The sequence below is a fragment of the Cebus imitator genome, unplaced genomic scaffold (genome assembly GCF_001604975.1).
Source record: "Cebus imitator isolate Cc_AM_T3 unplaced genomic scaffold, Cebus_imitator-1.0 Scaffold18, whole genome shotgun sequence".
In the NCBI taxonomy this organism is placed as follows: domain Eukaryota; kingdom Metazoa; phylum Chordata; class Mammalia; order Primates; family Cebidae; genus Cebus; species Cebus imitator.
The window spans coordinates 16,013,806-16,036,732 of NW_016107333.1; the positions used below are offsets into that span (position 1 = coordinate 16,013,806).

At 44.0% G+C, this 22,927-nt stretch overlaps 1 non-coding gene across 1 annotated transcript; it reads right to left on the reverse strand.

Moving 5' to 3' along the window:
• Positions 1-17,317: 17,317 nt before the first annotated feature.
• On the reverse strand, positions 17,318-17,458 carry LOC119469339. The gene has a single exon (XR_005198132.1). It is a non-coding gene; the product is annotated as a U4 spliceosomal RNA (small nuclear RNA).
• Positions 17,459-22,927: the final 5,469 nt, after the last annotated feature.

The following is a 22,927-nucleotide window of genomic DNA, read 5'->3' on the forward strand; positions in this document are numbered from 1 at the left end:
TCTCAGACACACACTTGCAGCTATTGTCTAGGGAAGGAGAATACCATCCATGCACCCTTGGAGGATGTTACAAAGACAGGACAGAGTCTTCTTTTAATGAGAGGGGTTCATCTGTCACTGGCTGATCCTAGAGGATTTCGTTTTTAACTCTTACAAAGTTCTTATTCCCATTACCCCAGAGTGTCAGTTTTTAGGTTAGGAATGTACAAGCTCCCTGAAAGCAAGGACAGACTCTTCTTCAAAAACCTAACAGTGTAGCTGGGCGTGGTAGTGCTTGGGAGGCTGAGGCAGGAGAATCGCTGGAACCCAGGAGGCAGAGGCTGCAGTGAGCTGAGATCACGCCACTGCACTCCAGCCTGGATGACAGGGAGAGACTTCCTCTCAAAAACAACAACAACTAACAGCTGTTCTTAATCTTTTTCAAGATATAGGGTCTGTTGAGGTTTTAGAGAGCCCCATAAGTCACTCTCGTCTGCTCTTTTGAATTCCAAATCAAGTGAGGAGTAAGGTACAGGAGTCCTGGTGATAAATTATAATAGCTATTATTAATAACACTATGTTCTAGGAGCCACGAGTACTTAGATATGTTAAGTCATTTAATAGTGTTACCCAAGCTTTACAGGATAGGAAACTGAGGCACATGAAGTTGAATCATTTGCCCACGGTCACATACGTGGTAGGTGGCAGAGCTGGGATTTGTGCCCAGCCGTGGCACACACTTACAACCACCACGCAACACTGCCTCTCAAACGCCCACCATGCCAATGGAGCTGGGGGAGAGCAAATCTTGGTTCTGTCACCAAATGGGCTTCCTAAAACATTCCTTATAAATTGAAATTTACTCCTCCAAACCTTCAGACCTCCCTTTGCAAGGGCAGAGCCATCCCCTTATTGGAGAGCAGATGACAACGTGCCCTCTCAGGCAGGACTGGCTGCACAATTTTCAGGGACCAGTGTCAAATGAACACATGAGGACCCTCGTTCAAAAGTTGTTCGTAATTTCAAAAGGGCAATAGCAGGGCATTAAACCAAGCCTGAGGCCCTTGTGAACACAGTGCCCTGTGCAGCCACACAGATCCCACGCCCATGCAGCTGAAGAGGAGCCAAGCAGGCACTTAGAAGCGCACCTTCCCAACCAGAGAAGTGGCTCCGGGAGGAGCGAGCGGGTTGCTGAGAGAGTGAAGGAGGGAATGTTCCCATGCTCTGTGCTTCTGGGGAGTAAAATAAAAACCCTTCTCCTCAACAGTAAATAAAGAATGGGGAAGAAACAAGCCACCACAGGGGGATCTATTTTGAGAAGATGGTGAAAATTATATATATGCACACTATATTTTGCACACACTTTCATGAGATTCACAAATCCCTTGAGTATATCTCTGCAAATCCTTCTTGCTTAAATGTCTTAAGCATAGAGGGAATGAGATGGACTTATGCACACGCACACACACACACACACACATACACACACACACAAATACACATATGTGTATGCACATATAATACACACACACACACACATATGTATATACACAAGAGATTCCTCAAGGTCCCTTCTGGCTCTCAGATTCTTTGGCTCTGACCATCACAACTTAATCACCAGCTGAAACTTTAATCCCAGCAGAGTTCTGTCTAGCTCAGAATGAGTCAGCTCATTTGCTTCCACAGGTAAAGGTCAAACTGCATCCATTATTTGTGCATAGGCATCTTCAGTCTCTGTCACCCATGGCTGTCAATCCAAAGGCTGGATTTACACTCAGTGTGGTCTGGGTTCTCATTAACCTTGAATCGCCTCCTCCTACACGAGCTGTGACATTTAAAATCTTATCAGAGTACTCTAAAACAACCATCTGATTGAACCTTCGGGGGATAAAATAAATGATCCACAAGTCCAGGATGAGAAAGAAATAAAAACAGACCTTAAAGAAGTAAGGTCTCCCACGAACGCATCACTCACAACACATCATTTTGTGCTGGTCTCTGTCTGTGGTCTACCTGGAATTGAATGATATTCATCTAATTTAACCCTTCAGATATAATTTTGGTTCTGACTGCTACCTTGAAGACAGTGACCAACCAAAATTTCCAAGAAGGGGGATTAGTTTTAATGGGTTTCAAAAAAATGTTATACAAGTTTCAAAGCCTGAGGTCTTATTTTTTTAATGATGATTCATGTAGGCTCTTTCAAAATGGATTGATTTCCCAATATTTTTATACCACATCAAATACATCTCTTTGCCCAGCCAGGCTGATGGACAATGCGCATTGTTTATACGCATTTCACTGGTTGAAAATTTGTGAAGAACCTACTACATGTCAGATGAAGTGACAGGAACTAGGAATGGAAAGATAAATAAAAACTGGGTTTTGTCTCACAGGGCTGCCCCATGCAGTAAAGGAGACAGCCAAGGGAGATGAAATGCAGTGACAGCAGCGTGCACACAGCACATGCTCTCAAAGCCTGGAAGAGGCACTGATAGAATCTGGGAAGGGACATTTTGATGGGGAGAATGCTCTAGGCAGAGGAAAGGGGATGAGGAGAAACAGCGGTACAGATGTGGATGCCAGTTCAGGGAACCTTAAATGCACTCTGGTGTCGTGTTGGACAGATGAGTCTTGATTCTGCCATTTTGTAACCTCATGACCTTGTGTGGATCACTTGACTTTTCTGGCTCTCAGTTTCCTTGTCTGTCAATTGGAGTCATTACCCCTAGTCACTGAATTGCTGTGAGGTTCTAATGAAAGTGTATAAAAAGTGACTTGCAACCCTGATGTACTATTCAAATGTTAAACATGCTTGTCTTTTATTTTAAACTGACCGTATCTTTTTCCTCTTCAACATGAAAGTGTGGACTGTCAGAATGGCAGTGCCAGAAGGGACTTCATGGACTGCCTGGTCCAAGACACTCACATATAACAAAACCAAAGCCCCGAGAGGTGGATGCCAGCATCATGATTATCAATAGCAACAGGACCAGTGTGACATCATGATTGTCACAGACACACAATTTCTGAATCCTTGCTGCCTCCCAGGCTCTTTGCTCTCATCTCATTTACAACTCCTTGTGACCAATAATTATATCCATTTGATAGAGGAAGAAACTGAAGCTTGGGGAGGTCAAAGAGCGTGTCCAGCAACTCAAAGCTAGTAAATAGCAAAGTCAGAATTTGAACCCAGGTCAGACCGCTTGACTCAAGCCCTTAACGTTCTGTTATAATGCCTCTTTCTACCGCTTTTTCTTTACTTCCATCCTCCTTTCTCTCTCTCTCTCTCTCTCTCTCTCTCTTTCTTTTTCTCTCTTACTTTCTTCCTAGGCATGAAAGTAGGCCACTTCTAAATACCCATCATTTTCAAGGAGAAATTTTTCTGGAAGGAAGTGAGAGGAGGAAACTGGTAGAGAGGCCCCCAGCTGCAAGTATCTGAGCCCCACGTCACCTATCAACAGAAGAACACCACAGGACACAGGAGAAGTGCTGGCCCCTCCCCAAATTAGAGCTCAGCAAAGAAAGCAGGAACCACACAGTGGGAACTCAGAGTGGATGGCAGACACAGCCACCTGTGCAGTAACTTTCCCTGACCCACTAGCCTTAACATATTGTTTCATCCACGGAGAGAAGGCAGACGATGGAGGCTCAGCAGCAACGCTTGCTTGCCCACTCTTTTTTAATCCACTCAGTTGGTCCTCCCCTTCCGACAGGCTCCGCTTCTTCTAGGTAACTCACTTCCTCCTAAGGGGTTTTGTTTGTTTGTTTGTTTGTTTGTTTGTCCTACTTTTTTACTTCTGGAGTGGGCTTATTGTTTCCTCTCCTTATTCTAATACATTATAACAGACATTTATTGGGATATTGGGAGAGTATTTAAACACCTTTGCTTCTGTGGTTGTCTTTGGAAGACAAGGGGACACTTTGCCTTTGTTAAAAGCCTTGTGTTCCAAGAACGAAGTTCAGGCACCATTGGATAATTTTGTAAGTAAGAAACGCCCCATGGGGACACCAGTCAAAGGAGAAAATAAAATTTATAATCTGAAAGGAACTCATCTGTAATGAGTCTGGATGCCAGAGTTTCAAAGGACAAGCACGAAAACAGGTGCCTGCCACTGGGGGAACATTGGAACCCAGCGTGGACTCTGCAGTCCTTCAAGTTTCAACTTTCTATCTTCTTCTTCTATCTGCTTACAGTTTCTATCTTAACCATTCCAAGGTTCTGGCCTCTCAACCCTTAGCCTCAGGAAGGCAGAGTTCATCAGTAAGACCCAGAACCTGGCACTGACTAGCTCCCCATAGATATTAACAGAATGAATAAATGGAGATATTGAGGGTCCTAGTAAAACAGTAAATATCTCATGGAAGTGGTACAAGAAGGTAGTCATGAGGCCACACTTCCCACCAAGAATTTGGACTTACCCTCTGGGAATAAAATGGAACATTGGTATGTAAGTCATAATAAGCGAGCATAGATTCTAACCAAACTTAACTTATGACCCAGGGAGAGAAGTCTTTTACATTCAACATGCCAATTCCAATCAAATGACCCTGGAGTGCTGCATAGAGAAGGATTTTTGAGGCTTCTTCTGAGTCTAGCAGGAAAGAGAGCTACAATCAATTAGTAATGTCTGCCATGTGCACAAGAGGGGAATGATGGCAAGGATAGCATATAAGTGCATCCTTTTGTTGATACATTCAGAAAACTGTGAATCAGAAGTGGGATTGACTGACCCCAGGAGTATGGAAAAGGGGAGCCACTGAGGCAGAGTTGGGCACTGCCCAAGGAGCCCTAGAACAGGTATTTTTCTGGTGAAAAAGAGCACAAAGCAGAAACCATGTCATTAAGCACAGTACCCACACCCTGGTACTGATTCCAAATTTACCAAGCAATGTCTTCTGTGCCTTCCCTTGCAGCATGCCTTTAGGGAAAGAATGTTCTGGGTCAGGACATGCTTAGAGTCCAGTGACCAGTTCTCTTTATGTTAATAGTTGTTAATGGAGATTAAGAACAGTCTTTCTGGTTTCATTGATGACTCCCTGTGGACTTGGTATCATGTGTGCCTATCCCACAAAGATGAATCCTCTCTCAGGTACCCTTGGCCAATCAGGTCTCTGAGTCTACAAGGCTGAGGACAAAATCTTCAACTCTGGTAAATTCACCAAAATCAGGTCCCCCTGCCAAGCCTTTTCCTGGGCTTGCAATTGCATTCCCTTCTGCATGCCATATTCATTTGACAACTGCCATATGCTAACAGGACTATGGAGTGAAATTAAATTGCTAGTATAGTTTTAGAAACCTGGCTAGCAGGTTCAGGCGAGTTCTGAAGGTGAGGCAACAGGATTAGTCATTTTAATAAGGACAGAAAGGAAGCAAAATGTCTAAAACCTGGAGATTGGCAGGCCCAGATGGAGCCTGTAAGCTCTTCAAGGGCAGAGACCATGTCTTAATTATGTACATACCTGTTCTTCAACACACATCACCACTCTGAGACATGGGAAGTGTACCATAAATATGTGTTGAGTGAATGAGTATATTGAAAGGGCAGCAGAAGTTTCCAGAAGCGTTGTGGAAGGAGCTGTTTGGGTAATAGAATGAGCTGAAAGGGCCAACAGGAAATATCAACAGTAAACCACAGGCTTTGCAATGTCGCCTTTAGCTTACCCACCCAGTTTAGGAAGTTTTCACCTTCAAGCCGGCAATATCACTGTTTATACAATAGTCTTGAGCCTTTATGTATGCTGTTCTCTCTGCTTGGAGTATTCTTGCTACCCTGGCTATAAACATGAATTTGCACGCACACACACACACACACACACACACACACACACACACACTGCTTCTTTACTTGTCACCTCTTCTGAGACATCTTTTCCAACTGCTGTAAATTCTCCTCCTCCCACTGCCTTGTATCCTCTAGCTCAACTTCTTTTATATCTTCTTCATAACATTTGTCACCATCTGTAATTATCTTAAGTGTTTTCACTTATTTCCTGTTTGCTTCCTCCCCTAGGGTATGAGCTCCATGAGTCAAGGACAGTATTCTCTTATTCACTGTTGTATCTCCAAGCACCGAGCTCAGTGTCTGGTCATGGTAGATACTCAAAAAGTATCTGTTGAATAAATTATGAACCAACAGTGCTTTTAAATTTATTGCCTCATCAGTACAGCACACTAGCCTTTTATGAGTTAGACTTCAGTAAAAGGAGACTGAAAACAGCACTCTAATTATTTTAACCAGAAAAATTTGAATCCAAAAAAATTCAACTCTTACAAAATTGTTGGAGTGATAGGAGGATGGGTTCTAGACTGGGCCTCCAGGAATGACCAACTAGACAACACTGCTGAACTGGACCCCGCTTTGTCAGAATCAGTTACAAGGGGCAGTGGGGAGGCCACCCCTGGAACTATTGAGTTCAAGGACATACCACTGAGCTTGCAAAACAAGGGTAGGGAAGTCATTGGTGCTGCAAATGCCTCTCAGCATCCTCAGAACTAGGTAGTAAGCACTGGAACATTGCTGCAGGGGGAAATGCCTCTGTGACCAGGCTCACCAGACTGTTTGGGTAGCAAAGCAACAAGAAGATGGTTTCCACCTAACGTCCATCTTTCATATGATGAGTCATTGGAACTAGGAGAAACCTAAAGCATGGTTGTAACCCTAGCTACAAGAGAGTCTTGGAAATGAAGTGCCTACCTTTCCGGTTTCTGTGGTTCTCGAAGGTACCCTATGGAGGCCGGAAAGGATGATGATGACTTCCAATATCAAACCACCACAAGCCCTATAAAGTAGGCAGGGAAAACTCCATCATTACCTGGTGGCACAGTGGCTCACACCTGTAATCCAAGCACTTTGGGAAGCCAAGATGGGAGGATTGCTTGAGCCCAGGAGTTCAAGACCAGCCTGGGCAACATACAAATATCTTATCTCTACAAAAAAAATTAAAAATTTGCTGAGCATGGTGGCTTTTGCCTGTAGTACCAGTGACTCAGGAGACTGAGGTAGGAAAATCTGCTTGAGCCTGGAAGGTCAAGGCTGAAATGAGTCATGATGACACCATTGCACTCCAGTGTGAGCAACAGAAAGAGATGCTGTTTCAAAAAAAAATTGCATCGTTGCCACTTTTACAGATGAAAAACCTGAGTCTTCAGAAAATTAAATGATAATCCCTATTGATTGATTCTCAAAATTATTTGTGGAATGAGTGTGGATGAATGATTTTCCCAGAGTCAAAAAGCAAACCCCTATTGTCCTTAAAGACCCAAGTGAAAGGGGTCTCCTCTGTGATGCCTGACCTAATTACCCAAGCCAAAGTCAATGCTATTATTTATGCAACACACATACACACACACACACACACACACACACATACACACCCCATGACTTTGATATTTTCATCCTGGTACCCACCACAATGTATTTTAAGGACCCATTTCTGTGTCTATTTCCCTAAGCAGACAATGAAATCCTCAAGGGCAAAGATGACATCTTAGTCTTCTCATCAACCCAGGTATTCACTGTGCATAGCTCATAGGCAATCAAATTAATACTTGGTTTATTGACTTAGTAAGTGTAATGCTCTGGGCTCTTGACATCGGGCCAGTGATCTTTCCACTATGCCACACTGCTTCTACCCAACTTTTTCTGAAATCCACTGGCTTTGTTATTTATTTGCTCATTCAGACAAGAAATATCTATTAAGCACCAGTAATGCGTCTGTGTTTGACACAGGAGACATAATAGTGAGTGAAAAGAGACAGTCTCATGGCCCATAAAGACTAGAGTCTAGTGGGGGAGACGGATATGAATTAACTGATCACACAAATAAATATGTGACTACAGCCATGGTAATGACACCACAAAAGGAGGTACACGGTGGTCTGGGAGCATGTAGTAGAAGGTTTGAACTGCACAGGGAAAGCAGAAAAGACTTGTATAAAATAGTGACGATAGGTGAGATCTAAATGATTAATAGCAGTTATGCAATGCAAAGGGGTCAGAAAGTCAACTCCATGAGAAAGGGAATGGTCATGCAGAGATCCTGCGTAGGAGGAAGGTGAAGAAACAGAAGAATGAAGATGGTATCAGGTGGGGCTGGAAAGTGAGGAAAGGGTCAGACCCTGCAGAACCTATAGGTCAAATGTATAATGTTTTTCTTTACTCACCTGGGGAAGGGGATGACATGCTTACAGGTGTGCTTTAGAAAACTTCAATCTGCGGCCAAGCAAGGTGGCTCATGCCTGTAATCTCAGTGCCTTGAGAGGCTGAGGTGGGCAGATCACTTGAGGTCAGGAGTTCAAAACCAGCCTGACCAACATGGTGAAACCCCATCTACCAATAATACAAAAATTAGCTGGGCATGGTGGTGTGCTCCTGTAATCCCAGCTACTCAGGAGGGTGAAGCAAGAAAATCACTTGAGCCCAGGAGATGGAGGTTGTAGTAAGGTGAGATCCCTCCACTGCACTCCAGCCTAGGTGATGGAGCGAGACCCCGTCTCAAAAAAAGAAAGAAAAGAAAACTTCAACTCATACCTACAATCCCAGCACTTTGGGAGGCTGACACAGGAGGATCACTTGAGCCCAGAATTTCGAGACCAGTCTGGGAAACATAGGTAGGCTCCATCTGTAATTAAAAGGAAAAAAATTAAAATATAATTTAAAAAATAAGAAAACTTCGAAGAATAAAGTATGGCATAGCATATATTCATTCAACCTCCCACAGTGCCCCACTTTGAGCCAAGCACAAAACTGTGAGCTGAGCCACCTACTGCAGCAGCTCCATTCTCTTGGTTCATCTTTCCAAGACTGCATTATATTTTGAACATCAGGTAAATGTATGCTATGCACAAGAACAACATGCATTTCCATAGAAAACTTTGCAGAGAAACAACTTGCTTATGTCATTCACATACAGAGACACAGAGAGGTTTATATTGGCTTTTTAGCATTTAATTTATTTTGCAGAAAGAAATTTAAAAGTCTTTGGGACTAGAGGTTTCCTTTGAACTAACATCAAACTCCCAGACCTGCTAAAGAAGTTTCAGCCAGGCTTTGATATTCCTCAGCACACACACAGCACTGCTTCTGCTTTAGACATGCAAAGGGAGAAAAAAATAGTACTCTACATCATGAATCCCTCCTTATTAAAAATAATTAGTAGAGATAGTGCATAAGTCACTTTTAAACCCCTCCTTTTCTCTAAGTATCTTCTTAAATACGTACCAAGACCTATTCACCAAAGACTGCCCTGGATATTTTTTAAAATGTCTTTTTACTCTACCCAACAAAAGTTTAAGCAAGAAATTCTTTTCACTCAGGCCAAATGAAATAATAATTAAGCTGACTGCTATGGTTTGCCTGTGTCTCCCCAGTTTCATTTGTTGGAAACTTAATCCTCAAATTCATATGTTGATGGCGTTTGGAGAAGGGATCTTTCAGAAGTAATTAGCATTAGACACAGTCATCAGGGTAGGACCCCCGTGATGGGACTGGAGGCTTTATAAAAAGAGGAAAAGAGACCTGAGCTGGCATACTGTTGCCCTTTCACCATGTGATGCCCTCTGCCATGTTATGACACAGCAAGAAGGCTTTCACCAGAGGCCAGCACCATGCTTTTGGACTTCCCAGCCTCCAGGACTGTGAACTAAATAAACTTTTCTTTAAAATTACCTAGTCTGTGGCATTCTGTTACAGCAACAGAAAATGGACCAAGACACTGACTTTTTTCCTTGTTTTTCAGTCTCACTCTTTTTAACTATTATATTTTGCCTGCCATGTTTTTTGGGGTTTTTTTTTATTTTTATTCTTTTGTTTTTTTAAGAGAGATGGTTTTACCATGTTGCCCAGGCTTGTCTCGAATTCCTGAACTCAGGCAATCCACCTGCCTCGGCCTCCCAAAGTGTTGAGATTACAGGCATGAGCCACTGCACCCAGCCTGCCTGCCATGTTGTAACTGAGAATTAATCCCTTCCAAAATTAAACTTTTATTAGAAAGCACAGATAAATCCACAACCATGGAATTTTATGTACTTCTCTGAAGATTCTGCAGAAATTCGCACAAAACAAGAACATGTATTTTGTGGGATACATTTTTTTAAGCCCATCTAAACCTTGACTTTCTGTATACCCTAACAGCAATACCAGTAAGATCATTTTATGTTCATGGTCATTCTAACCTGGTTGCTCTCCTTATCAACCATGTGACCTGGATGAGGCACTTCACCCATTTGAGATTTGGTTTGTTTGCCTTTAAAATGAAAATAATTATTAAGCTTCCATTTGAAGACAAGTTCAAAGCAAAAGGTGAATTGGGCCTATGTTTCTGCGGAATGCTGAAAATGCTCTGGTTTTCCAGAACCTTGGCACCTTGGCCATACTCTCTCCTTAGCATACCCCACTCTTGCCTCACTGAAGTCATGCTTTTTGTTGCTTTTTGATGCTTATTCCGCTCTGCCTGAAATTCCCCAACTTCTCTATCTCAAGTTGATCACTCCTTACTCTATGTTTCATGACAGCTTATTTCATCATACTATAATTATTTATTTATGTCACTGGTTCTGCTAAATAGTTTGTTCCTTGGGGTGACAAGAAGGTGTTATTCATCCCTGTATCCTTAGTCCCTAGCAAATGTCCTGGCATAAAATATGCATGACTGAATAAATAAATGTATGACAATGCATAAAAAGTCTAGTAAAAACATGCCAATTATGGGGAGACTAAAAATTGTAATAGTATATATCAAGGAATCACTATGTTTATTAACTATTGGTTTTGTATTCATTCAAGTATCATGAACAATTTTACTTAATGGTAGAATGTGCAAAGATGAGAACTACTTTTAACCAAATTCATTCTAGCTAAAGTCACCCTCTTCCTCTTCCTCTTCACTTCTCTTGTTTATTTCCGTCATAGGAATAATCACAATTTATAACAATTTCCTCTTACTGTTTCTGTTTTTCTCTACTAGTAGTTCTTTATTTTGTCTGTCTTACTCATGGCTGAGGCATAGCTCTGAGATACATTGAAGGTGTCTAAAAAATGTTTGTTCAGGGCCAGATACAGTGGCTCACATCTGTAATTCCAGCATTTTGGGAGGCAGAGGTGAGTGAATTGCTTGAGCTCAGGAGTTTGAGACCAGCCTAGGCAACATGGTGAAACTACATCTCTACAAAACAAACCACAAAAATTAGCTGGGTGTTGTGGTATGTGCCTGCAATCCCAGCTACTCAGGAGGCTGAGATGGGAGGATTGCTTGAGCCTGGGAGGTGTAGGTGGCAGTGAGCTAAGATCACCCACTGCACTGCAGCCTGGGTGATAGAGACAGACCCTATTTCAAAAAAATAAAAAATATTCAGGAAATGAGGGAAGCCACCAAGTATGGAACAAAATATCTTATAGAATCTCTCCACACCATCAGCTACTTGTATTAAATTTCCAAGATGATTAAGGAAAGTCAGAATGTCAGCCTTTTGGGGGAGCCTAAAGAGGCACAATGAATAGCAGCACTCTCTTCTCCCTTCCAAACCAGTTGAGTATTAAAGCAAAGGAACTGTAGTCAGAGGATCAAAATTTTACCTTTATTAACAATCAAGCTGAAATAAAAAGACTTGATAAGTGACCCCATCGTACTCAATCTCAGAATCGTATAAACTCAACCCCAAATCTCAGCAGTCTCTGTTTGAGGGTGGAGGAGCTAATTTTTTCCTTAAAAATTATGGCATAGGAGAACAGAGGAGAATGCAAGTTTCCTGGACAGCTCATCCCAAGAACAAAGGCAGCAAGGTGTGGGTCTCAAATGCACAGTTTGTGAGTCCATGCTTAGTGATCAAAGGCAGCACTTCACCTTCCACAGGCAGAGTGAGGGAGGAAACCAAGAGGCCAGTAAACTAATGGGGCTCCCAGTCTCTCACATGGAATACAACATCAGGACTGGAGTTTCCCCTTTTACCCCCAACTTGCCTTGACTTCATATACACCTGTTTTCAGATGCTGTCTGTAGACAGCCTGAATTTGGCTGCATGCATTAAGCTCACCAGGCCAATGTTAATGATTACAGGAGATAGCATCACTCTCATGTCAACAAAATAAACAGAGGTTCAGGCAGCCTAAATAATTTAGCCTTTTTTCATCAGTATTGGAACCCACAATACTACTGGCCAGTAATGTAACTATGAAAAAAAAAATCTATGAAATAATACTTTCTATCTTTTTTTTTTTTTTTGCTGGGGGGGATGGAGTCTCACTCTGTCACCAGGCTGAAGTGCAGTGGCACAGTGTCGGCTCACTGAGGCTTCCGTCCCCTGGGCTCAAGCAATTCTCCTGCCTCAGCCTCCCAAGTAGTTGAGACTATAGGCGCACACCACCACACCCAGCTAATTTTTGTATTTCTAGTAGAGACAGGGTTTCACCATGTTGGCCAGGTTGGTCTCCATCTCCTGACCTCATGATCCGCCCACCTCAGCCTCCAAAAGGAGGCGTGAGCCACCGCGCCTGACCTTCTATCACTTTCATTGATCTATCTTTGGTTGCATAGCTTGCTTTAGAGCATGCCAGCCAGCTTGCTCCCTGATTTGGTCCAAACCACTCCCAAGCCACTGAGCTCCAGGTGAGGGTAGTAAGAACCTTGCCTTAGTCAGCAGGGGCTGCACAGAATAGCCCTTTCTTAAATACTCAAGATCCCCTGTCTTGAAGTTGTTCTTTTCCTGGATGGCCAAAGATCCTGAGGAATTCTCTGACAGCAGATCTCTCTGGCTGGCAAAGCAAGATAGAGGAAGACAGAAGAGCAAGGAAGAGACCCTTAACATTCTTCAAAAAGACTTCTTCAAAATGCCAGAAGGAGAGACATTTTCCCCAGATCTCCCAGCCTACGAGCAGGGCACAGAGCTTCTATGGAGGGGTTAAGAAGAATTTTATCACTTGGAAAAAAACAGAGAGAAAAACCCAAACGTAAATGTTTGAAGATTTGGTCTTTTCAGGTGCCTTCCTTTTGAACTCAATGGGGAAAGAGTAAAGGGGGAAAGGCCCTTAAAACTACTATGTAGTGTTTTGGGGTTTTTTTTCTACTTTGCTTTTCCCTTGTGTAGAGCAAACTCTTAGGTTACATCCCAGCCCAGAATAAATCTTCTGGGCTGGATGATAAATCAGGGATTGTAATGGAAATCACTATTGACCTTTAAAAGGGCACTGTCTTTATATTTTCACACTGTGCTGTTTGAAATGTCGACTCAGAATCAGGAAAATAATATGCCATCGATTTCTCTTCATATCTCTTATAACAGAGCTTGAAATTGACCTAGAAAGCATTGGTAAGGGTTTTCTCATCACGGTTTCAACATCATCGGAAATGGTGATTAATGATTCAGTCTTGAGAACAGTGTTGTTAGACCTTGTAATTACTGTGAGAATTGTGTCCAAGCAGTAACTAGCTTATCCTAGTTGTACCACCTCCCAGAAGTGGGTGTATTTTAACCTTCATGTGGTAAAATTTTGTGGTTCTCAATTAAAAGCCTCTACTATATGAAATATTATTTCCTTACATCATTGTTTATCTTGGTTACCATCCTCTTTTTAATTACTCCTCTTTTTATTAATCTTTCCATTTCTCAATGTGACACGCCTCTCTGCCAATTCATTATAGTTTTTTGTTCTTTTTCTTGCTAATTTCCCTATTTTCCCTCCAACTTCAAAATCCCTCTCTCTCCCTCTAATTAATCTTTTTTGTATTTTTTTCCTTTTTCTGTCTGATTTATATATTCCATCTCTCATTCACTCCAGAAGGACCTTTTAAAGCCATCCAGGTTTTCTAGGCTTGCCTCTTCTGATGGACAATATGGAAGGTCTTTTCCTTTCTGGCCTTTATCCTCACATGTGCTGGCCTGTGCAGGATGGCCGAGCCACTCACCGCCATCCCTTGCCGCCAGCTCTCCTTTGGATCTTGTGAAGAATGCACAGTGAAGCACCACTGAGAGGTGTCCATAGACTTTCAATTAAACATGGAAGCTGACAGCTTTCTTTCTTCACAACAGCCCTATAAAGTATTGTATCAATAATCTAAGATGCCATCAGTCAAAAGAAACACCATTATTTTATGTGCCATCAAGAAAAAAAAACCTTACATTTATAAGCAGTCCTTGCAGGGCACAGTGGCTCACGCCTATAATCCCAGCACTTTGGGAGGCCAAGGCGGGTGGATCACCTGACGTCGGGAGTTCAAGACCAGCCTGACCAACATGGAGAAACCCCATCTCTACTAAAAATGCAAAATTAGTCAGGCATGGTGGTGCATACCTGTAACCCCAGCTACTTGGGAGGCTGAGGCAGGAGAATTGCTTGAACCCAGGAGGCAGAGGTTGTGGTGAGCTGAGATCAATCTTCGTTTTAAAAATATCTAGGAGGTCATGATTAATATTTTTTTCTTAGGGACCAGTTGTAACCACTCTGCAAAAGCAAGAAGGACACCCCACTCAAAATTTGGTCCAGATGTCAAGACTGATATTGCCACACATATACCAAAAGAACATGAAATGGTTTATTATCTACATAATTGAGGCTTTTCTGGGGGAGAGCATGGCAGGTCTTGCAAACAGGTCCCAAACGGCGTGAGAACATAAGCAAAGGGACTGCTAGCTTATGTATCATGTAGGGACTGGGGCTAGGGTGGGGTTCCCACAAGGTGGCAGGGCCAGCAAAGAAGAAAAACTCACCCTGCATTCAGATGAGGTAGTTGGCCACCCACAAGATGTAATTTGAACAGCACAGGTAGTATACTGTCTTGCCCAAAGAGTATTCTGCCTCAGGGGCGCCAATGAGCCAGACACACTCAGTAAGCCCTCCTTTAAAAGCAGAGATCAAAGATACCCATAACATTTAGAATAACCCTGAAGAAAAAGCATATCTTATGGACCTAGATCCAAGTCCCCTTTTTGCCAATTTTGTGACCTTGAGAAACACACTCATTTCAGAGTCTCAGGGTCTGCATCTGTGCAATGGGGAGAAGTAATATCTATTCCATTTCATCAGTTCTAAAATGCATTCTTCCTCTGGTTTTAATGTCTCTGAAAACTGGATACAATTCAAGGACTGCTTTTTTTTTTTTTTTGAGACGGGGTTTTGCTCTTGCTGCCCAGGCTAGAGTGCAATGGTGCCATCTCAGCTCACTGTAGCCTCCACCTCCCAGGTTTAAGTGATTTTCCTGCCTCAGCCTCCCAAGTACCTGGGATTATAAGCATGTGCCACCATGCCCAGCTAATTTTGTATTTTTATTAGAAATGGAGTTACTCCATGTTGGTCAGGCTGGTCTCAAACTCCTGACCTCAGGTGATCCCCCCACCTCTGCCTCCCAAAGTGCTGGGATTACAGGCATGAGCCACCACGCCTTGGCAAGGACTTCTTATAAATGTCATTGGCAGGATTTTCTTCTTGATGGCACATAAAATAATGGTGTTTCTTATGATTGACAGCATCATAAATTATATCAAATACAATACTTCATAGGGCTGTTGTGAAGAAAGAAAAAGAAAACAGGAAAGCATTTTATTCATTGTAAGTGCTAAATAAATGGTTTATATACCCCTTTGGGCCTTAGTTTTTCTTATCTGTAAATTGAGAGTGATAATAATACAGACTGCGTGGAGTGGTTGTGAGGGTCAAGTGAGTGAATACATGTCAAATGTTCAAAACTATGCCTGAACCAGAGTAGGAGGACTTAGTCTTATTATTAGTCCAGGACCTTCTGTGACTCCTTTGAAAACATGTTAGCCACTGATTTATCCCCCAAACACTGAATGTTTGGTGGGTGTCAGCAGGGTTCTAGAATCATCCTGGCTGTGCCACTTACTAACTCTGAACAATTTCTATAATTTCATGCAGACTCCTCTTCTGCATCCATGAAATGAGAAGAATAATTGCACCTACTTTGCAAAGTGCAGTTGAGCATTAAATGGGTCAATCTATGGAGAGAGCCTAGTACAGTGCCTGGAGAGTGAGAACCCTCAAAAAATGCTAGTTATTTTTAATACAAGATACTGAGTTAAAGAAGTATCTGATCTAGCTAGCCCAGAAACAGAAAATGACAACACCACAAGTTAGGGGTGGCCCCTGTTCACACACTGCCTTTGTATAAGCCTCATCAATGCCCTCAAGTCAAAGGCCCTCCAGGAACTCATCTGATGTCAAACAGAATTGGCTTTGCTCTTGATGGTGAGAACAGCTCATACCATAAGGATCCATGAAGCATCTCAGAAAGAGGGTGTTACAAAGGGCTTGTTATGGGAGTGTTAGCTGATTTCAGCTGAATCGGTATGTTAGCTGATTTCAGGGAGCACTCAAGGAAGTGGGGGATCTGTGCGGGATGGAAGCTGTCAGAACACGTGGAAAATTAATGATTACCTTCATTTTTATTTAGTGGGTAGGAGGATAGAAGTAGGACTAGAGTTGTGATCGAAGAAGAAGCAATAGTCACTCCCGGTAGCCAGGAGAGGGGGGTGTTCGTTCATTTTGCAGTTGTACAGTGTCTGTTTTTATCTCTGTTCAGGCAAAATTACAGAGTTGTCTTGTTTTTGTCTTGCTCCACATCCTTGAAAGTCCTCATCTGATACAGTATTCTGCCTGTGTTCACCAAGGCAACAGCATGACCCAACTGGTAGCAAATAAGCCAGCAAGTGGCTCTCAGCTGTAGGGAGACCAACCAGCCCAGATTGCCAGGGACAGAGGGGCTTCTCAGGATACAGGACTTTTCACTCTAAAATGGGGAAAGTCCCAGGCAAACAGGACTGAAGTCGGTCACCGAGCTGCCTGGGCTGCCTCTTTCTCTCTCAGCCTTCACCTTTTTAATAACACGTCCTATAAATTAACCACTTTGTACTTTTCTTTATTGACTCATTTGCATATGAAGATGTGCTTTACAGGTAGACAAGTCCCAGCTCTATCATTTACTAGCCATGTGGCCTTGGGCAAGTTACTCAAAGTCTCTGAGTCTTGATTTCTTCCTCCTTAAAATGAGGCTGGTGTGTACTCGATGCAAAGGCTTACTGAGATAATGGCATCTTCAGCAATGCCTTGGACATCATAGATGCTCCATCAGTATTACTCCCGTCCTCCCCAGCTCCCATCTCTACCCCATTCCTTATCAGCTTTGCACCAGTTCGTGCAAAGCCCTGGAATCCACAGTGATATCTCTGAACCTTACTTTTATAGCTCTTAGCATGGTTCCAGGTGCCTAAAAACACTTAAAATTTTAACTTAAAGGATGTTATCTCTGCTCCTTTTTCTTTTCTTCAGTTCCTCCCATTATTTCCTTCTGGGTTTTGTTTTTTTTGTTTTTTGGTTTTTTTTTTTCAGTTTCAAAACAGACTGCAAAAATTGCTCCTGCTGACTATATTTTAAATCATCATGGCAGGGTACTGGGAAAAGTTTTCAACTAGCCATAATCGGGCCTCAGATAAACCTCATGGGCTACAATACTGCCACTGTGCAAAGCTCCCATTATTTCTTATACTTCTATATCCCCTTTTCCTGCAGGAAATTCAGACCTGTAAGTAATAACAATTGTAAAAAACTACATTTCTAGAGCCCTTGGTAGCTTATAAAACGCTTTTGACAAAAGGAAAAAAAAAAAAAAAAAAACCTGAGAGGCAAGTACTGTTACTCTCCTGTGCACAGATTAACAAACTGAGGCTTAGAGAAGCCACTGCCTGATTCAAAATCACAAGTCTAGTAATTCATGAGAACCAACCCTCTGAGTCTCTGCTCTGCTCTAAAACAACTTTCCTGAGATACTCAAACCTGGAGTCAAAGCAGCCCCATTCTTCACATACCAGGGGCCGTGGATCAGGCCTCTTGACCAGATGTTGCTATTGAGACAAGCAGCTGTCATTTGTAATATCCTGTGCTGTCCCCCAAGGTCCGTGGCTCAATTTCACTTTAAATCCAGCAATGGCTCTTGCCAGACCAATGAGGAAATCCCATTTGAGGTGGGACCACTGAAATCTGATTCAGAGCTCTCTGCTAGCTCTTCCTCTATCATTTCAGCTTAAGCCCTGGCTGCTGGGCTTTGTTGGGGCTGAATAACTCTAACTTCCCTTGACTTGCCATCTCCTTCCCCAGTGCCCCAAGAAGGAATGCCAAATGGACTCACACTTGTCATCCTTTGGAATCCTTTACGTGTCACAGCCTAAGCAGAAGTTACAAGTAAGGCTTTGGTATTTAATTCAGACCAGTACCAAAATACTTTCCTGTCTGGAGTTCCTCCATGAAGAAAGCATTTATAGTAAGCAGATATGGGGGGTGTGGGCCTGCAGGCAGCCCAGGAATGCAAGTCAACAGCCTTGAGTGCTACTTGAAGAGGGGTGTGGACGCAGGGCGCCTTTCCAGGGCAACCCAAGCAAGTGGAGTTTGCGGTAAGGCAGAAAAAGGCTAGGATTTGGGGCCAGCAGAGCCAGGTTTAAGTACTAGTTCCCATGTTGACAGGGTGAGTTGCTGCACGCTAAGCATTCAGTCTCTCCTAAGCTCTCCTTCGTAAAAACAAAGCAATGCCTGTCCTGCCCTTCTCTTTAGGGTGGTCTCGAGGTAATGGACATAAAAGCACTTTAGAAACTGGAAATCGCCAGACAAGCATTGCTGTTGATATTACAGTGCAATGTCTAAAGTCTGTGATACATTTTTCAGGCAGATTCACTATGCATTCCAATTCTCTTTGGTCTTTGTTTTCCTTCCGGTTCCTTTGATCTGTCTCCCTGCACAGGCTCAAAGTTGCTGAACAACAGGTCAGCGTTTGTTTCATATTTCACACGCTTATTCAGGCAGTATTCCAACCCAAAAGGATAGTCTGAGAAAACTTAAGGGATTGAAAGGAAGGGAAAAACACTTCGCTCAAAATAGGATTTTGGGGTTTTGTTTCTCTAGTCTAGAGGGAAATTTTAGATTTTGATTTGGAGGAGAAAACACAGAAAAGTAATTGAAATTGAAGCTGGCATGGTGGCTGATGCATGTAATTCCAGCACTTTGGGAGTGTAAGGAGCATGGCTGTGCTGCAGCCAAGCAGGCATAGGGCAGCAGGCACAGGCCAAGGTCAACCACCTAGAAGACTCAGCGGGACTGGGGCACATGCACAGTCCCATGTCTCATACAATCATAGCCATGTAGACACAGCATAGAGAAGCTCCCCACCTGGCTCTCAGCTACTATTGTTTGTGTACAGGATAAATGTAACACTGACCCCGTGGGGGGTTGCTGAATTGGCTTGTAGGCCATTGGCCCATCTCGGGCCAAATGATGTGGCAAGACCTCTGGGAAATAGGTCATCAGAAAGATGTAACTATCAATCATGCGTCACGTCACGTGCCTTTGGCCACCCCCTGTAATGATGAGTCAGATGCCTTAGCCAAGGTCCCACGGTTAGAGTCAGCGCCTACATAAGATGTAGCTTTGTGGCTACATAGGAAACTAGGACATGCAGGGAATGAACTGATGCAACAGGTCAGTGGGCGCTGGGGTCTGTCTTTGCCTTCGCAGGACATTTTGGAGGCCTGCCGGAAGTGCCTGGTGTGTGCCCTGGCATACCCCAGATGGAGACAGCTGTCCAGTGTAACACAGCAAGTGACAGTAGAGCAGATGCCCTTAACCAGATGGCAAATAGATTACATTGGGCCACTGCCAGGATCGCGGGGCTACACATATGCACTGACGACTGTAGACACAGCCTCTGGCTTGTTGTTCACCTACCCTTACAGGGTGGCCAACCAGCAACACAGCATCCGAGCCCTGCAACACTTACGTGCCTTGTGCGGCCATCCCCTGGCCATTGAAAGTGATAGGGGAACACATTTCACTGGACAGCAGGTACAACAGTGGGCACTACAGATGGGCCTACGATGGGGGTTTCATATTCCTTGCAACCCACAAGCTGCCGGCATGGTTGAGTGATATAATGGACTCTTGAAGAACAGGTTATGGTTGCATGTTACTCCCCCACCTTTGTCGGGCTGGAGTTCCAGGTTGGATCTGGTGCTTCAAATTTTGAATGAGTGACCACAGAAAAGTGGCCCGGCCCTGGTGGAGGCACTGTTACACCAGACTGCGGCCCCCATCCAGCTACAGATACACACCAAGGATGACCTCCTCCAACCAGGTATGGAGACAAATGGTAATCTATTGTTGCCTGCCCCAACGCTCCTGAAGACAGGGAAATAGAAAACCTGGTGTTGGCCATGAATCCTCCAAGCCCCTCAATGCAGATGGCTGGCTATCATAGCCCCCTGGGAGGAGGGCCTGCAGCATGCCTTACATGTTATACTCTTTGGGTATTTAATGTGTGGACTCCATGATTGAGCATCATAGGGGAACACCCAGGGAAGGGACCGTCCTCCGGGGGATATCTGTGCTGTCTGTGTGGCCTGTTGGGGGAGCTGAGAAGGTGTGGTATCATCGCCCAGGGCAAAAGCCCTTGGCAACTGCATCATTATCCAGAGATGAAAAGTTCTCCCATATTTTGCCTGAGGGATGTGACCTGTTAGTTCCGATAGCTGTTTTGTCATTCTGGCGGTAGGTTGGCATGCTCCAACAGCATCGTGGACTGGGCCCACACCTACACCGAGGTGACCAATGTCTCTAGCTGTTGGATCTGCACCACCCTTCCAGCAGCAGCTGCAGACAGCTTGCCCTGGCACCTGCATCCAGCTTCTGTGAACTGGACATGGCTAGAGACGTGGGGGTCCCACAGGCAATGTGTGGTATGCAGGACAGTGGGCTTTGGATAGGGGGTGTCGCAAAACCCATGGCCAGCCTGCGCCCTGGCTGACTCATAGTGTCTATGATGGAGGGGACTGGCTAATGCGAGAACACGTGGTGCCCCACTGCAGGTACCATGCTGTATAGAGCAGCACCGGGGTAAACTCACTGTAGGATGTTTGCCTGCTGAGGTTTGTGCAAACATATGTCACCACACCAAGGGTGTGGAGGAACAAGCAACCTTACCAAGGCCAGGCCCCATGGACTTTGTGCCCCCTGGGAGTTTATGGGACTGTGGAAACAGAATGGCCATATCTGCCAGCCAACTGGCTTGGACATTGTACCCGGGGGTGGCCTTATGTGCCTGCCATTGTGCTTCCCACATTGCCTAGTCGCCCACATAGTTGGGAGGCACTGCGTTCCCACTTTTTCTGAGTGTGGGGCGCCCCCTGGCGGTTTTATCCTTTAGCAATAACTATCCCTGGAGCAGGTGTCATTACTGTGGAAAAGCAGGTTATAACCTTTGCAGAGCACACAGCTGGGGCCCTGAATTACATCCAAGTTGCTCTCCTTTTGTTAACTGATGAAGTTGACCAGATCAGGAAGGTGGAGCTGCAAAACCAGATGGCCTTAGACATAGCCTTAAACATGCAAAGACACAGGTGGCACCTGTGCCCTTGTAGGGACACAATGTACATTTGTCCCTGAAAACCACCGGATTGTAATGGCGGCTTTATAAGAGGTGTCATAGGAGATTAAGCCAATTGAGCAACTTACTGATAACCCCCTGTAGAGATGGTGGGCATCTTTTGGGCTCTGGCCTACTCATAATCATAAGTAGCATAAGCAGGATATTCGTGGTAGGTTGTTGCTCTCTGTATGGTTGCTGTGGCCTATGGGTCCAGGGTGCTGCCGCATGTACAGCAGTCCCCACCAAGAGGATCCCCTCACCCTAAGGGGTGGAGTGTAAGGAACATGGCTGTGCTGCAGCCAAGCAGGTATAGGGTAGCAGGCATACGCCAAGGTCAACAGACTAGATGACTCAGCAGGATTGAGGCGCACACACGCAGTCCCATGTCTTATATAATCATAGCCACGCTGGGCATGGTGGCTCACGCCTATAATCCCAGCACTTTGGGATGCCGAGGCAGGCAGATCACTTGAGGCCAAGAGTTTGAGAACAGCCTGGCCAACATGGTGAAACCCTCTCTCTACTAAAAATACAAAAATTAGCCAGGCATGGTGGTGGGCGCCTGTCATCTCAGCTACTCAGGAGGCTGAGGCATGAGAATCGCTTGAACCCAGGAGGTAAAAGTTGCAGTGAGCTGAGATCAAGTCATTGAACTCTAACCTGGGCAATAGAGCAAGACTCAGTCTCAAAAAATAAAAAATCATAGCCATATAGACACAGCATAGAGAAGCTCCCCACCTGGCTCTCAGCCACTATTGTCTGTGTAGAGTATAAATGACCCTGTGAGGGGCTGCTGAATAAAGCCATGTCTCATCTACCTGCTGTCTCTTGAGTGTCCTTCCAGCTCCCTGCCCCATATCCACCCACACCCATCAGCCCTTAGCTGGGGCTGGAACCTGACCCTGAACATGACGGAGAGGCTGAGGCAGGAGGGTTACTTTAGCCCAGGAGATGGAGACCAGCCTGCGCAATATAGTAAGACCCTGCTCCCACAAATGATTAAAAAATTAGCCAGGTGTGGTGGCACTCACCTGTGGTCCCAGCTATTCAAGAGGCTAAGGTAGAATTTCTTGAGTCCAGGAGATCAAGGCTGCAGTGAGCCATAATCATGCCATGGCACTCCAGCCTGGGCAACAGAGTGAGACCCTGACTCCAAAAAAAAAGAGAGAGAGAGAGAGAGAAGTTGAAAATTAAACAGAAAAATTACATCTCACATTTAGGAATGATTGAAAAGCGGTTACATTGATAAAGTTAATTGATAGAGTCAAGTAGGAGTTGTGAATTTGCAGTATGAAGAGATAAAATTGTCAAAGTAATATTCCAAGTACTTACATATCTTTGTTAAGCAAAGATACATTTGCTTATCACAACTCAAATCATAATTACACAACTGAAGTACATTATCATCTCTGTCTAGGGCTTTGTCCAGAGTAAAAAAGATTCTTAGAAAATAGGACTCACCTGTGCTTCACCACATCTTAACAACATTATTCTTTTACCCACACAGGGGTTAATATGTTTTCTGGAAACT